Source organism: Tamandua tetradactyla, chromosome 17 (assembly GCF_023851605.1).
Source record: "Tamandua tetradactyla isolate mTamTet1 chromosome 17, mTamTet1.pri, whole genome shotgun sequence".
Lineage (NCBI taxonomy): Eukaryota > Metazoa > Chordata > Mammalia > Pilosa > Myrmecophagidae > Tamandua > Tamandua tetradactyla.
Genome location: NC_135343.1, coordinates 66152830 through 66158829, shown reverse-complemented (window position 1 = coordinate 66158829; position 6000 = coordinate 66152830).

Here is a 6000-nt window from a genome sequence, read left to right as displayed (position 1 = left end):
CAGGCTAAGTGAGAGAGTTAGAAGGGTTGATTCTCACACAGACAACTTTAATATGCATCAGCATCCTCAAAGAATTGTGGTCAATGTAATGTTCATTCCCGTTGCAGCTGCGGTGCCTGATGAAAGTTCCTAATTACTTTTTTGGCTGAATAAGCAATATGATGATTTAGCAAATTGTTATTAAAGAGGCAAAAACTACTTGTTCATATTAAAATAATGAGATTGTTTGAAAGCACATAGAGTATTCATGTATATATTAAAATACTATGCTATTCATTTCAAATAGGAGCATTGCATTAGCAGTGACCATGATGTTCTTTGGTAAAAATCACCCAACATTCTTGTAACAAATCCATGGAAAGCAAATACAACATATTGGCCTGGTTTGGATCTTTTAACAGGAAAAATACATTAGAAAAAATTGGTTAAACCCTTATAAAGACTGCATTCCAATTATTATTATTTTACCAATAGAAATAGCTCAGTTTTGCAAATGAACCATGATTATGTAAAATGTCAGCATCAAGAGGAAGTGGGTGAGGGTGTGCAGGAATTATCTGTATTATTTCTGCAACACATCTATGAATATAGAATTATTGCAAAATAAAAAAAAGAAAAGAAAAAAATAAATGTGAACTGTTGCTTGGGAAATGCTGAGTGAGATTATACTGTTACCAAGTGAGTTCCGCTGAAAATGATGTAATGTGTTAACAATTCCCAAAATCCAGACATCATCTGGAGTGACATTATAGATCCTGCTCTGATGTTCATCATCTCCTTTGCAAGTGAGACCTGGACACTACTTGAAAAATGTGCTTCTCTGACCCCTGACCTTCCTCACCTCGTTGGACCATGTGGTACAACCACAATCCCTTAGAACAGAACTATTCAAACCAGGGTCTGTATCGCCATGGGTGGATGCAAAGGTTTTTCCAGTGTTTCATTGTCATGACAAGCTTTAATGCAATTACTTTCTGTATCTTTGTGTTCTGCTGAAAGTCTTCCCTAAACAGATTAGTCTAAGATCAGTCAAGTTGTTCTGTTGATTCTTTTTTCCACATCCAAGTTCACATCAGCCCTCTTCTGATGTAATTTAAAAAAAAAGCTACTACTCAACTCATCATAGGCATTTCATTGGGATCCAAACCTTTCAAGCACCAAATGAAGGGAATCCTCACATTCCCGCTGGTGTCAACACTAAGAATTAATGACTCTGAAGACTGCAAACAGTCCTGCGGTGCCCAGTGTTTTGAATTCCACAAAATGGGAGGAGAATCTAATTGGATTGGGGGTCAAAATATTCCACAGCCCATTTATAAATTTCAAAATCAAATCATTTGATTAGTTTTCATTATTTATTGTCTTCTTGCCTGTGTTTAGTGTTTATCTGGTGAAAATTGTGCTTTGAATAATTTCATGTAGCTAAGGTCAGCAAAATTGAGATTTTGTAACTTCCTTGAATAATTTGAATTTACATTTCCAAATTATTTTGAATAATATTTGAAAAAAAATTTACAGAATTTCTTTCCAAAAGTTCACTAACAGTTAGGACATATCAGTTACTACACATAATTGTATAAGGGCTCAAGTTTCTGAAAATTAACCTAGAATTGACACCAAAGTGACAAGGTGTGAACTGGATTACTTTGTTTTATTCTCTACCTACACTGTGTAAGTCCCTATTCAGTTACTCTCTGTGTGCATATATTTGTGCTTGTGTGTATGTTAATACATGTGGTTAAACACATATAACATGTATATGAAACGTTGTAAACTTTGACCACTGCAGTTTCTCTTTGAGTTAGTTAGAAGAGTACAGGGTGCTGGGATGCAAGCATGAACATGCATCAATCAAAGTCAATGAAAAGAAAATTTCTTCAACTTTGGTTTTCTAATTTGATGATAAAATTATTCTTACCAACACATCTTACAAATTGACAAAGCCACCTGAGCAAGATGGACTCCTGAGACTCTCAACCAACAAATATTTTACACTTTACTCACCTGTAATTTCCAAAGTTCTCTACTGTTCAGACCAAGGTCAACCTGGCATCTTTTTGCAGCAGGAGGACAGAGCACAGACTAATGCACAATGGGCTGCTGTCCCAACAGACTGGAGGGACAGATGCATCAATTATTTCACCGATAACTTCCCCAGACTACATGGAGTTAATGTTCCCAGGATGTAAAGGTGTGGGTCCAGGAAAGCACGAAGGGATTTTACAGGTCTCTCTCAGATTTAACTAATGGTTAGAATTAGAGTTCTGTTTTCCACACTGGAAACTCATAAACAAAGACCAAGACAGAAGCTGGGAGTAAAATACCAAATAAAAGGTAATTGCAATCATCATGAGTTCTTTAAATGCAGCTCTTATTAACATTTGAAATGGGAATCTTAAACTTCTCTACTATGCATGCACCCACCATAGTACTATGGAATCAGTAAGCTTATTTTCTATTTATTTGTTCCACAGATAGAGACAAATTTTGCTAGAAAATGAATCTTACTCAGAGTGTTATCCATACTTAATATTGATGATTTAGATGATGATTTGAGAATTTTGAGGTGATGCTATTTAAATGAAATTTTGGAATACCATAAAGGCTTCAATGCGTTGAGATGTCTGATCATGTTGGGATGTGGAGAATGTATTTTGCATGTAGGTAAATGAATGAAATTGGGGCTGATGTGTACACACTGGAGACTGAAAAATAAATAGCTTGAAACTACTTGGTCCTAAATCTTGGCACCCATAGGTCTTACAAATCTCATAAGGGAAGATAGAGGAAGGGCAGAGTAGACAGAGATTTGAATATGCTGGATGTGAAGGTTCGAGAAAGGTAGGGAAAAAATAAGACAACAAGGAGTGCTGGTAGCCACAATCGGTTGATGCAGGAGGAATATATTCTTCTCAGGAGCATCCTAAAGGAGTGTGGTCTTAGAGACACCTTGATTTCAAACTAGTGATACTGATTTGCAATTTTCAGCCTCCAAACTTGTGAGAGAGTTTATTTTTGTCATTGTATGTCACCAGGTTTCTTGTAATTTGTTAAAGCAACCACATAAATATAATTTAGTTATTAGAACTTAACGAATAATGGAGAAACAAAGGCATTTTTGAATGAGACATGAAAATGCTATTAAGATTGTAACCAAGTATTTTCCATCATCAGGTGTTGCTCAAAGCATTTTATATGCCATGACACATTTTGCCTCAAAATATCCTATGAAGCAGGTGCAATTTTTATATCCATCTGAAGCAACTTTCTGCTAGAACTTGGGTAATTTACTCAAGGATGCATGATAAGGAAGCATCAGAGATGTAAAAAAAAATTGATGCCTGATGAAACAAAGCCATCACAGAGGACATGAGGGACACTGAGGGGAGTTAATATAGGAACGTTTATGTCAAGAAGGCATAGGGAATTGGTAGTTGACACATCAGGGGAGAAAACTCTCTGATCTTACAAAGCAGAGGGCAGAGCTTCAGCTTTGCTTGTTCAGTCATGAGCATCTATCTCTATGGAAAAGGCAGTTTCTGGTGATCCAGTAATCTCCTGATAATGTAACAGAGGCTATATGGAGAGAGGTGATAGGTAGATATTCAAACTCTCAAAGGTGCCAATACTGTAATCCCTGGAACACGTGCATATGTTACTTTACATGGCAAAATGAACTCTGAAGATGTGATTAAGATATAGACCTTGAATTGAGGAAATTATCCTAGATGATCTACATGAACTAAATCTATTTGCATAAATCCAAAAAACTTGCAATCCCACAGGACTGTGATGAAAGGAAGTTGTAACTGTGGAAGAGGCATCATAGAAATTCAAATTTTCTCTATTTGAAGTGGGAGTAAGAGGGTCTCAATGTGGGAGCCCCAAAAGACAAAGAAACATATTCTTCACAAGAGCTTCCAGTATGGAATGTAGCCATGCTGGCATTTTGGTTTTTCATTACTGATATCCTTTTATGAGCCTCTTACTTCCAGGAATGTAAATGATGATTTCTAATGTTTGAGCCAATACACTTGTGCTATTTTGTTTCAGATGTCATAGAAAACAAATACAGAGATCTTAACTGCATTTTCCTACAATAACTTCCCACAATAGGAGATCCATAAGATATTTTGTCCTTAATTGTCAGGATTCACCTCCTCTTTGGGAAACTGAGAAGTTGAGAAAATCCAGGCCTGTGTGGTGAGAAAGCAGGGTGAGAACTAGAGAGATTTGTGCTCAAGGCTGAAGCGCTCTGAGAGGACAGCCGTCATGTAACTGAGGGAGAAGTCATTCACCACACCCTCAGCCTTGAGCCTGCTGATGCTGAGACTGAAATGTGTAGCTGACCTAGTGCCAATGAATCAGTGGGGAACCCCATTCAGCCAGGTGGATACCCAGGAATTGACAATTTAGGGGCCTGTCTTTGTTTTTCTGCTACCAGGCAATGTAGATTTTCTGGATGAAGCTCTATGAAATGTTCTGGCTATATAGCATTTTTGTCCAGGAGACACAGAATGTGAGACCATAATTCACAAATGAAATCAGTTTGGACACATATTTTGTATGAACGCATTACATTCAAAAAATTTTTAAATATTTTTATGACATCATTTAAGAATCATTGGAATTCACTATTTCACTCTTTATCTAAAATTAGTGTCTTAATCCACAAAGATAATAATCTGGATGAATGAAAGTGCTTGAGTTCCCACCTGGGAATCCAAGCAGTAACACTCAAGGATCTGGGTCTGTGACATCATCATTCAGTTGTTGCCCTATTAGTCCCTGCTGAGGTCACATTGCAGCAAAAGGGCCAATTTGCAAAGCCCTCGCAGCTGCCTAGAATGCAAAGGGTCTATACAATGCAGAGAGCCATTAAGAAGCAAATTGAATCAGCTGAGTTGTGGATGCATAAAAGGTAAAGAAAGAACCAGATATCATCATTGCAGAGAATACAACTCTGTGTACATGAAAGAAATCAATATCTAAAATTTCCAATAAATGTTCCAAAGTTGAAATATAAAGTATATTTGCAAAATCAATAGCTCTGTATTAAATGGATACAACCAATAATATTGTTATGAAGTGTTGCTATTTTTAGTACATCTATTTCTTACTATCTATATCATCTTCCAACAGTTAAGACCTGAAAAAGATAGTGTGATATTTTGTATGTCCTATAGATGAAGAATGTATTAGTATTGAGAGTGATTTGTTCAGGAATATGTTGCAAAACCTTGAACTTGCATTTTTGAGTCTGGCAAAGGTCAGAGGGTCAGAAGTGGGCTTTAAAACCCATCAGGTTGGAAAGTTCTCAGGTAGACCAGTCCTCCTTTAACCTGATTTCCCTTGGGCTCCATCCTCAGGGGAGTAGCAAATGAGATCTGGAACAAACCTTTCTCTGTGTCAGATGCTAGGAATTAGAGGGGGTGAATGAAGGACAACACCTCCCCTGGATGCACAACCCAGGTAGGTGGGTCTGGAATTTTTGAACCTTGAATGTGGTTTGAAGTCTATTTGGTAGCATCCATAAGCATTTAGCAGAAATAAATTTAAAACTTCTCTTTAGGAGAGCCCTCCAATCAAAACACTCAGGTATTCCCATAAGTAATTTTTGAACTGCCAGTATTAGCAAGATGTCAGAGATTTCTAAATATCTTCAAAAATAAGAGATCCTAAACATGAAAACATGAGTAACTACAGAGTCACAACAGCAAATAAATCCATTAAAGTTAAGATTTTCAAATTTCCAAATTTTTTTAAGTAAACATAGAAAATGTGAAAATCTTTGTAAGAAAGGAAACTGTGAACGAGAACATTGCACACTTAATAGAGAACCTCCCTCCAAAAAATACAGAGCCAAGTCTTTTCCTTTGTTCAGTGTTTGAATCATGACTTGCTTGTGAACCCATGTTAACAGGCTCTTTAAAGTTGTGACTTTTAGTTAAGGCATGGGCAACTGAATCAAATTAGGTTTTAATAGGGATTAACTGGAGT